Genomic DNA, 12370 nt, shown 5'->3' with positions numbered 1-12370 from the left:
AAATTACAGTCTACAGAAGTTCAAGTCTAATATCAACAAATATCTCCTTATGTCTTCTCAACCTTCAAACCAAGCACAGTACTAAGCACTATAGGTTCTAATACCTCTTGTGTTTGGGGTTTTCATATAAAAAAAAAAAAAAAAAAGGGCTTGGCAAACCCAGAGGCCTACTTCTGACACACACACACACACACACACACACACACACACACACACACACACACACACACACACACACACACACACACACACACACACACACACACACAGGGTATCTCAGAATTGTTTTTTTTTTTTTTTGGCTGTTGTAGCATAAGTCTCGGGCTTATTTACACTATAAGGCTAATAATTGATATGGCATTCTTCCTCTTACTGAGCCTACAGATGAGGGGCCATAAATTTAAGTTGAGGAAGGATGGTTGCAGGATAGATGTGTTGAGGTTTGCTTTCAGTTAGCTTGTGTTTAATTGTTGGAACAAACTTCCATCTCTTTTTATGGGAGTGTGGTGGTTTGAATAAATTCAAGGTAGAACTAGACAAATTCTTGCAGGGTGTGGATGGGTGAAGTGGGTTTTTTTTTTTTTTTTTTTTTGACTGATGGTTTAGAACCTTTTTTCTTGCATCATATTCTAATATTAATATTCTCTTTTGTATACAATAGTTGGGGGTGAATTGTTTGTATAAGCACATTGCACTCTTACTTTTTGTTATATAGAATCAAAATGCCTGTGTCTGCTAAATACGATTAACATTTATATTGATGATTTATTGTAAATTTTGCCGACCTAGTGGTCATTCCAGAGTATAAACATGAACATTAATTTAAACATGCTTAAAATTATTATTTTTTAATCAGTAAAATATTTTTACTGATGTCAGATACCTTGATACATCAAGTGCTACTCTACACCAGAATATTTTCTTAGAATCTGTAAATTAAATTATTACCATATGTATAGAAATATGCATGGAATTGTATAATATGGTTAATCTATTTGCTTAAACATGATGAATTATTAGTTGTACTATGACATGTAGTAGGTTTTCCATCTATTTTTCCATATTTAATGGCCTTAATATTTAAAACAATGTATATATTAAGTGCAATAGGATCATTAATACACAGCTATTTCTGAATTAACAGAATATTTATAAGGCGGCATCTTTTTAAAGTTATATCTCATATTGTGGTTACCTTCACAAAGAGTTGCCATGGTATTGCACTACTTCGAATAAGTAACGCTTCACCTGAGGAGAAGACTAAGCAAGCTGCAAGCAAGTTTAGACTATATACACAGTCTAAACTTGATTGCAGCTTGAGGCTTTAGCCCTAAATGCATCTTAGTCTAAATACATCATACACCATCAGACATCTCTCATATTGTGGAGTTATACTTCATAATCATTTTGCCATTATTGCATCACTTGGGTACCTCCCCACCCACCGAAGAAGGGCCAAATAGCCCTGAAACGGCACCAGGGGTAGCCTGATGATGATGTCCGGAGTTTCCAAGAATAGGTAACAACAGCCTTCTCCACTGGGGAAGCGTTGCCTATTTGAGGAGTTTGAGTTTTTGAGTGGTGTGAGTTGAAGGAGTTACTGTCCCTTTCATTCTGCTACACCATTTCTTTTCCTCTTCCACTCCTACTATTACTTTCCCTCTACCTTTTTGCTTTTCTAAGTCTGATAGGGACAACTGGGTAGTCAATTTATTATCCCACACAAATACAAAATAGCCCTGAAATGGTGCCGTCTGGGTGGTGGTATCCATCTGAGAATAAGTAACATTAGTCTTCTCCCCAGTGTTACTTATTCAAAGTAGTGCACTTGTTGTGAAGGTATCCACAATATGAGATATAACTTAAAACGATGCCACCTTAATTGTTTAAACTAAGATGCATTTAGGGCTAAAGCCCTAAATGCATCTTAGTTTAAACAATAATATAATAAAAAGAGCAGTTGGTAATAATCCTTTTCCCTCTTGCATGCAAAAAATATAATTGTTGCAGACCATTGGGAAAAAAAATTATATACACAAAATGAAGCAGCAGTTACAAGAAAATTTCCAAGCATTACATACTACGCTTCAAAAAGTTTAAAAAATAAATTAAGGCAAATAAAGTTTGAATAATAGCTGCCAGTCAAAATGAGAGGATGTTAAAGATGTTGATTAACATAGGAGAACAAGCTAGTTTTGGAAAGCTGTGACAGTTTTATAGTTGCAACTGTATTTTTCTTGTTTTTAAACTTAATGTATAGAATGTGGTGGTTTGTGAAAGTTAGTAAATAATGTTTATTGATATTATACAAAGTTAAAAATACTTAACTCTTTAATAAAAAATTTATTTCTGTTTAATTTTGCACAGATTACACTTATTTTTCACTGCTAGGTGTGGCTAATAGATCAGCTTTTTAGATTGATCTTTAAATGAAAAAAATATGGCCACATTCCTGTATATGTCACTAGTTTGTCGTTGATATAGAGCAGGATTGGCCAACTTAATTTGTGATGCGATCTACTTTTTTCCTTTAAAATGTGCCACAATCTACCATCGCAAAAATTTCATTGCACAAAGTGCACAAATCGAGGGATGACTGTATATTTAAAATTCATCGTGATCGACAGAAATTAAATCCACGATCGACTTGTTGGGCACCCCTGATATAGAGATGGTTATTATCCCTGTTTTTGGCGCCTCCGTAGCCAGGTGGGAAGGAGCAGCAGTGCGTAGCACACGCTTCTCGATTAGACCGGGGTTCGAGCCCGTCACCACCAAATACGGAGGATGCGGAAAGGTCAGGGAATGACCACCGCATATCCCGGAGCAATATGGCCTTAGTTGCTAATGCTCCTAAAAAAAAAAAATCAAATAACAAATAAATAAATAATTATCCCTGTTTTTAATGTTTATTGATCTAATTGTAAAAACTCTGATTAATAGTGTGGTCATTCCATAGCTATTTTAAGTTCCTGCTTTATGAATTTTATAGAATATATTAAAGATTAATTGTCTTTTTTAGGAGTTCTTCATTTGGAAAGGTTTTCAGCCTTATTTGTCCAGAAAATATGTTTCCAATCAGTTGGTTGAGAATGCAGCTCCAATTTATTACATTGTGTATGTGGGAAAATCCATTTCAGTTAGCATCCCATTTTCCAGGAATGCATCAGTGACATTAAGTAAGGCTTCCCTGTATTCAAAGAAAATTATCATAGTATTTTCTGATCAAATTATATGGTGAGCTTGTATATTATATGCTATTTATTTATTTATTTATGAATTCCTGTTTTTTAATGTTGTTATTTTTTTTTTTTTTTTTACTGCTTTGTACCTGGTTTACAGGAACCAAGGAAAATCTGAGCCAAGATGGCCTATATATTTAAGCAGCAATTATATTTTTTCCGTTTCATCGTATTTAGTTAAGATCTGATTTTATTTTTCTTGATATGCAAGACAGTATGTAGTTTATACTAAGAAAATATTATGGTTGTTTTCATAATTTATTGGTCTGTGTCATGGGATGTTAGGTACCTGAAAGATAAGTCCCCCCCCCCCTCCAAATTTCTTAGGTGCTGACAGAAAATGTATAGGCTCATAAATTTAAAATTTTGTACTGCCACTCCTCAGACTTACAACAGTTTAAGTTCCTATACAAGGTACCCTAAGATGAAACCACTTTTCCCCCCAAAGAAATGACATCCCTGACCAGGGAGTCAGATATGCAACTTTTTATAGTTATGAATACAGATGGCATATTTATTTAGCTACATACTTATATATAAAATATGTAATAGTGTTTAATTTAATTACTTTACTTCAACAGTCCATTCTCACTAAGTACTATTATTGTTCTCATAACATAATGGCCTTTCTATATTTCTTTACAAATTTGAACTCTGAAAACTTGAGCGTTACTCTGCAGATTATAGCACCAGAACTTGTGGTAAGCATTATGCCATAAATGCAAGCAGACTGCTCTAAGTATATTTTTTAAAAACTTAAAATCTTTATTTTCCACCCATATAAATTTTATTCTTATTTTGCCTGTATTGGTGTAGTATATAAAAAAATATATAATACAATAATAATAAAAAAGATGCAGGTCAGTTTGCCACAAATAACTGAGTGATAATTTGCTTTTAATATAAATGTGGATTGACATAAATTCAACCAAAGTTGAGGATTGCCTGTATTTTAAAGGGTTGTCATGATTTAATTGTGAAAACTGTTTATAAAATAATAGTAGGTAAAGCTATGTTGTAAGTGATCCAGTATACTTCCCATGCAGTATTGAGATATGTTCCTCAAAATGAGATTATTAAACTATTTACTACTTAATTACTGCATATCTGTTTTTCATATCATCTCCCCCATCCTGGTTTTTAAGAAATTCTTATGTAATAGTAGAATTAATTTAATCTACATTGTATCTTTGAAAAATGTAATAAAAATTAAGTTAAGGCAAGCAAATTTAAATAACTGAACAGATCAAAAGGTTTGATTTCAGCAGATGTATTGATGCATGGATAGAAGGTAAAGATAAACTAAATTTCATAAGTAAATGATTGGTTAAAGGCTCTTAAACTTTTTTTAAGTAGTACTACATATAGAATTACTGTAATTTTTACATAACTCTTAGATTCTAGATAATTCTAGATCTTTAGATTAGGCTAATTATCTGGAATCTACAGGGATTAGAAGGTGCTTATTGCATGAGCATTACTCTTATAAGCACCTTCACTATACAACATAAAGTTAAACTTCACATTGTGGAGTTAGCAACTTTCTGCTGGCTTTTCTGGCAATGGTTTTGGCCTAGGACTGAAAACCATGGGTTGAGCCAATCTGGATTGCAAAGGGCAGAAACATTTTTGGGCTTTCTTCTCACTATGACTGAATTAATCAGCCTCTGGTGAAGGTTGCTTGACAAAAATATCCAGTTTTTCTTCTGTCGCAGGGGAAGATGAAGTTCTAAAAGTATGGTGAATGGATGAAAATCTGAAGCCTGTATGTACATTCAGGAAGCAGTAAATGTGTTTAAACTTTGTTGCGGCATTTCATTGTATAGTGTATCCAACAGTCAACTTAGTCATGCCAGTGTATACATTATACTTTATTTCTTTTGGCTCAACTTTAAAATACTTCTTTTCATACTTAAAACTGAAAACTTATTACCTATTGTGCTTTTATAACATAAATTGTTTAAGAGCCAAGATCATGCTCCTTTATAAATATGTTAATTTTTGCCTCCTACAAATATCCAGTTTCTGTTTTAAGGTACATCTGTATTTTTCAACAACTTTCTGATCTAATTTTGTATACAATAACGGATGATTAAGTTAATTTTTTTTTTTTAAATGTAGACTGTCTTGTTAATCATTATTGTTTTTATGTAATGTTTAATTATTTAATTCACATTTTCTTTGATACTGAGTTGATGAAAAAACAATTCATACAAGTGTCTTCTTTAAATATATTATTTTTAGAATGTGCCGGTTGAATGAGCTGTCTAGTTGGATGGGTATATTCACACATTTTACTTGTGGCCATTCACCTTGCCTTAGGTTAAAAAAAAACATACTGCAGTTATTTCTATCTCAGTAGCCATGAATGAATAAAACTATACAAAATCTTGCTGATAACTGAATATTTTGTAAATTTCAAAATTACCATGTATGGTATTTGATTAATTTGAGCTCTGAACTGTGTTGAGGAAACCCCCACCCCTCCCCAACTGAATTTGAAAGTACTTAGTGAGTTTACAGATTTATCTTTGTAGCTCTATCAACCCTAGTTCCTCTTGTCTTCAATGTAGCACTGATTACGAGGTCTAAAATTCTTGTATTTAAAAGAAAAAACAAAAAAACATTAGATATTTGATAAGCTGACATGATATAGTAATTTTCAAGTGATCCACACGATTAACCTGACGGTAGTCATGTGGTACCATGTGGTACGTGACAGGTCTCTTTTCAAAGTAACCGTTGCACATTAACTTTTGGTGTAGGGTTCATGGCTGAAACTGGCTTGACAGCTGATTTTTTTTTTTTTTTTTTTTGTAGTTTTTGGCGCATCGGCTTCTATGGCTATAATGCACCTCCCAAGATTTTTGCAGTACTTTGATCCAAGCCTGAGGCAGGATTCGAACTCGCGACCTTTGGGTTGCCAGGTAGGCACTTTACCCACCCGGCTGGCACTGATTTGGTATGTCTACTGGAAGAGGCAGGGGCAGAATTTATAGTTTTACCTCTGGTGTTTACTTAAATGTACCATTAGTTATGAATATTTTTTGAATATATTAGCTCAGTGATGCATTAGAGAAAAAATATCTAAAAATTGGCTAATATATTATTTTTTTAATAAATCTTATATAATTTGATCTGCATCTCAAAAGTAAAAGTATCACTTATTTAAATAATTTCTGCAGACTAATTACATACATTGTATGCATTGTCTGAAAAAAAAGTTTTAGTATTTAATAATACTATTTAGTATTTAATAATAATAACAACGAGGCGACTCCGCCCCCTGCTTGCCAGCCCCCACATATGCTTTTCTACATAAAAGACACACCTGTTGAAACGCACTGATCGATATCTACTCAGGAAATGACCTATGTAATTATTTACCTGTGCATTTGTAGTGACGTAATTGCCCCATCCACTTGTACGTGACCCCTCTTCCATTGACTACCCCACCACGTGGCATTTTCAAGGTAAAATAAATATCACTATGTAATTATTTACCTGTGTTTATATAGGTCACTTAGGAAAAGGCCTTTTGCTTTGGGTTCCATAATGCATGAGGAATATTGTTGCATTCGAAAGAGCAGGACTAAAATATTAACTGAAATACTTACAAACTATACAAATATTTAAACTATTTACAAATATACAAACTATATCAGGTCCCCTCATCAGCTGACATTACAATGGAACATCAAATGATGCTGGGCTGGTTATGTATTGGACAGTGAACACATGAACGAGGTTGAACGTTATGGAGGCAGCTGTCTTTCAATGTGCTGAATGCTGGCGTGCACCCTATGTACATGCTCTGCATCATCAACATGTCTGATTCTGCCAAGTAATCCATTTGTTTTTTCCATTTAACATTCACCAACCATGTGCTGTGCTTCTAATACATGACCACATCCAGCATCATTTGATGTTCTATTGTAACATTTTTGGTATATTAATGGCAGCTGATGAAGGGGCCCATCGTCCCAATATAGTAGAGATATGATTGTAAATAGTTTAGTTTTTTTAAATATTTGATAGTTTTGTATTGTATAACGTTATTATTTGTATAATAACGTTATAATGCACTGATCAAAATCTAATCAGGAAATGACCTTTGTAATTATTTACCTGTGCATTTGTAGTGATATAATTGCCCCGCCCTCTTCTCCCATTAGCTCAAATAAATATTACTAGGAGGAAAACTTTTTTAATGTATAGAGAGGTAAAGAAGCTTCCTTTACCGATAACACATTTATCAATAATAATTTTAACATTATGCAAGTTTATAAATCAAGTCGTTTTAATTCATATAAATTCAGCTTGTTATTTTGCAAAATTTTTTATGTAGACTATATGAATTTGTCCAACACTTTTCACAGGGTCAAGAAGGTTTTCAGTATATAAATCTCCTCCTTCACAAATGTAGCAAAATAAGTTAATTAAAATTTTTATTTAGTAGTAGTGTTTAAACTCATATGATTAAGAGTAAATAGCTCCCACCTCTTCCCACATAATTTTATGACAGGGATACATATTTCCTTAAAGACATAATTTGTCTTTAAGAGAAACTAAAGTTTCTCTAAAGACAAATTGTAGGAAAAGTACATTAAAAATAATTCTTTCAAATTTACCCTCAAAATTTGTGAGACAACATGGCTGAAGACTGCTCATTCCAGTTACAACATGTGATTGGAATGACCTAGCACTTTATGGTAGCAATTTTTAAGAGAAATTGAGCTATTTCCAATAAACCAATGATTAATTTTAAATAGTAGTTTTAACATATTACACTATCAGAAACCACACATTCTGATTGCTGTTTTCTTCTTTGTATAGTAAGGTTATTGTTAACAAAAATATTTTTTCAGGTTATTGTTAACAAAAATATTTTTTCAAAGTTAGTTAAATCAGCTATCAGTCTAGTAAAAAAAAAAAAAAAAATTACACACAGTTCTGTATAGGAAAAGGAAGAAAATTATAGCTAGGGATATATTTTTTCCATCATTATTTTGAAATATGTTTATTTCTGACTTCACATATATAATAGTGTATGCATTCTATAATCCTTTCGGGAGTAAGTTTATGAGCACGGTGTGGAGTAGCAAGTTCTTTTCATGGAATTTTGAAAATGTGTAAGAATGAAATCTTTGCACAAGAATGCTTTTCAGTATTAATTTGTTCTTATTTTATTGTGGTTATCCCAGTATTCAGAGTGAAATTATTTCAAAAATCAAATCAGCATTTTTAAAATATCAAAAAAATTGCAAAATACTCTTTAATACTATCACCGCTTTATGTATTGCGTTATTTGATTTCAATCAAACAATGGCTGACAGAACACCCTTTTTCAATTTTAAAATCTATTTTCACGCTGCAGTCTGTTATAAACTTAATAAGTGATGGTAACACTTACTGAAAGAACCTTGAAAAATGTATACATACCCACAGGGACACACACATATATATGTGTGAGTGTGTATACATATATATATACACAGGGACACACACACTCTGAAAAGGTTTAAACCAAGACTTTTTAAATTGTTAATTCAAGTAAATATAAGAGGTGCCATGATTAACCCATAGATAACATGCTTGCACTGGATTATTTAATAGAAATTGCCTATTTGAACAGAAATTTTCTGGCCTATTTCTCAGATTGATTTAAGGATATGCCTAAATGTGGGGGTTTCCCACACTGTTCTGCTAATCAAGTCTTGGTGGTGGGAAGGGATTTTTTAAACAAAGATTACATGATTGAAATCACAAGAAGTTCTGTTCTGTATGTATGCAACCATGATGGAGTGCTAACATTTGACAAGTGCCTAATATGTTGGCTTGTAACACATCTTCCCCCAGCACTGTGCAACTGAAATTAGCTCAGTGTGCATGTGTGTCCATTATTAAGGCTGTTTCAAACTAACAACAGCAAGTAACAATTTTTTTTCCTTTTAATTTATAAAATTAGCCAAGAATCTCTTTAAATTTCATTGATAAACATTAAATTAATGGTTAATCAAACATGAATAATTTTTAACTTTATCACAGGGTTCCCCAATGTGTAGTTCTCAAGCTACATGTAGCTCACAGAGCTATTATTAGCAGCTTGCAGAGTCATCTCAAGCATTTCCTGGAACACATTAAGGACTCCATGAAGATATGAGTTTTTCTTCTGAACAAGAGGGGGAAATATGTTATGTTGTAACTGAGTAAAAAGAAATTTTTAGTTCAGGAAGGCATGCAGTATTGTCTAAATACAATAGATGCTGTCAGGTCGCATTTCTGAAAGATAAGGAGAGTGAACTTTTGAAAAGTTCAAGAATGTTATAGTCATATGAATTAAAGTGTAAATAAAAGGTTCTTTACGGTGAATTTTCAGTGGTAATTTTTATTTTCATAATCTACATATTTTATGGTGGCTTACCAGATATTTTGAATTTTAAATGTGGCTCACAGTTCACAAAAGATTGAGATTTCTAACTCTCTCAGTTTGTCATTATTCATTTCAGAAGTAATTATATTACCAAGAACAGTCAACAAGGAAATTGTCTTATAAGCACAGTGACTGTAGCTAACAAATTTAGCCAGTTCTTCAAACACATACAAGTACTGTAGGTAGCTTTTCTAATTGGGCCTGTGTGCCACTGCATTTAAGGTTAGTGTAAGCTTATACAAGATGGTTAGCAGCAGTTGTAATTTACTGGCCTAATACATTTTCTTATTTCTTCTTCTGAATTTCAGTATACTGGATTATGAAAGTAAGACTTCTTAATTTTTATATTTATTTTTCTAATATATTGAGTAAAAGAGGTGATTTGGAATTTTATAAATATAAAATGAGTTGTATAGTTCTTATTTATTCTTAGTTTATCAAATTGTTTGCCACATTAACAATAGCCATATGAATGTGCTGCCCTTGCATGTGGTTTAAGGCAAATAAACTTAAATTGTTCGGTTATATTCTAAATCACAAAACTGATTTGCCTAAAGGAAAAAAAAAAGCTTGTCATTATTTCTAGATTTCTTAGTAAAGTATAGTGATCTACTGGAAAGAGAGTTAGGTTCTTTCCTCCCCCCTTTCCCAACCTGAAAGTGCACTTTATACTCTGACATGTCCAATTCACACAATATGATTTTTTTTTTTAAACCAAAGGCAGATCCAGGATTTGGGGACATGAGGTGCACAGACACATTGGTAATCTCATGCAGGATGACAAATGATGATTTGTCATTGCTACAATCCAACTTTACCTGCTGCTAATTTGCTTCACATCCATAAGGACAGAGTTGGGAAACACATGTGCTCTGTGCCCATAGGTGGATCAACCCTTGCTTGAAACTGATGTTCTTTTAAATTTTTTTTTGGAAAAGGAAGATTTAAGTGGGGCTTTGTCTTGTCGAAAGAGTTAGTGTCATCTGGATTCACTGTTACCATGTAGGGCAAAATTTGGTCCAACACAATGCCGAGGGAAGATCTGGTATCGAGGGTGTGTTCGGTAGGATGACCCAGTAATGTTTATGAAAACATTCCCCCCAAACATTGATACCACCAGCATATTTTTGTCCATTCATGCCTTCCGGTTCCAGCTATTCACCTGCTTGCCATTGAATACACACCTGGCCATTGGTATGATGTAGCTAGAATCTTGATTCATCAGACCAAGCAACTCTTTTTCTAGGCAGATGTCTATTTTGTGGTCTAGTGGATAGGCCTATCCACAAGAGCATCTGCTGGGTGGCATGCTCAGAAATGTTTCTGTGTGCATCCTGGTTGTGGTTCCGGATAGCATGGCAGATGGCATTCACCTCAAATGTGGTGGTGCCCCTGTCCCAACACATTGAGTGGTTTGTGCCCCCCCACCCCATTCTGCCACATCTTCACTACAGTGGCCCTTGACCAGCCAACAATGCTTGCAGTTGTTGAGATGCTAGCCCCACCTTCCTACAGCTTAGTGGTGCATTATATCTTCATGGGACCCAAGGCAAAATGGAATTTGGGGGCCCCCATCTAAAGAAAAAAACTTATAAAGGAATTTATTATTTTCAATTCCATTTAATTGTGACAACAAAACAAACAAATTATAAAACAAAATTTTATAAAAAATATCTGACAACAATAATTCAAAAATAAATGCACCTCATCTACTAATAATTTTTACACTTCTTTATTTGGAATTTTCGTGCATTTTGGGATGAGAAATTGTATATCAGTTCATTATAATCAATCCTCTTTGTAATATCATTCTCAATACAAATTATTATCAAATTACTTAATTTTTCTTCTCCAAGTGTTCTAATATAATTCTTAACTCTTAAGCACAGCGAACGATCATTCTACTGATGTGTTGGAAACAGGAATTGCCAAAAATAATTTCAAATTATGTCTGCATTAGGAAAAGTTGATACTAGTCCTCCTTTAATTGCTTTGTACATTAAAGAAAGTGAATTTAAACTCACCTTCTTTAATGGATAAAATACATATAATGTATATAATATATATATCTTCTTCAAGAGGAGTGTTTCCATTTACAATGGGTTTCCTCAGCCTACAAGTTATTTTTTGGTAGGAATTTTTTCCCGCCATAAAGTGCGGTTCAAGGTGTCTTGGTTGGTTAAGCCTCGGGCTGTCATGCACTCCCGTACTCCATCCATCCATCCATGTCCTCCTAGGTCTTCCTCTTTTCTTCTTCCAGGAGGTATCCATTCCAGGATAGCCTTTGGGTATCTGGCTTTTTGCATCCCTTTTACATGTCCATACCACGTTAAATGCTTTTCTTTGATAGTGTCAATTATATTCTTTTTTGCTTCCATTTTCTGTCTCTTCTAGAATTTCTTGCTGAGCATCTCCAAAAATCCATTTCTTGGGAGGAATTTGTATTCCACCGCCTATTCAACGTCCAGGTTTCCGCTCCATACAATAGAAGACCTTGTACAATCATTTGAAATATAAGTTTTTGTTTATTTAGGATATTTCTGATCCATAGAACAGAATTTAACATGCCAATAGCCTTTCTGCCGTCTGCAATTCTGTTATTGATCTCTGCTTGGGATGATCCATCACTTTGTAAGATTGATCCCAAATATTTGAATTTATTGACTTGTTTGATTTTTAGACCCCATTGTTTATA

General features: G+C 33.5%; 1 protein-coding gene across 1 annotated transcript in view; it reads left to right on the top strand.

The window, feature by feature from the left end:
- Window positions 1-9510, top strand: part of LOC150091213 (dual specificity tyrosine-phosphorylation-regulated kinase 2-like) — a 54781-nt gene extending 45271 nt beyond the window's left edge. The window contains exons 2-3 of the mRNA XM_090382826.1: window positions 3023-3179; window positions 9291-9510. The gene's annotated coding sequence lies outside the window, so the exon portion shown is untranslated. The remainder of the gene's footprint in view (window positions 1-3022; window positions 3180-9290) is intronic.
- Window positions 9511-12370: the final 2860 nt, after the last annotated feature.

The sequence above is a fragment of the Mastigoproctus giganteus genome, chromosome 1, assembly GCF_048544385.1.
Source record: "Mastigoproctus giganteus isolate SK-2022 chromosome 1, ASM4854438v1, whole genome shotgun sequence".
Lineage (NCBI taxonomy): Eukaryota > Metazoa > Arthropoda > Arachnida > Uropygi > Thelyphonidae > Mastigoproctus > Mastigoproctus giganteus.
Note: the sequence above shows the minus strand (reverse complement) of the source record. Positions and strands in the feature narration are given on the sequence as shown.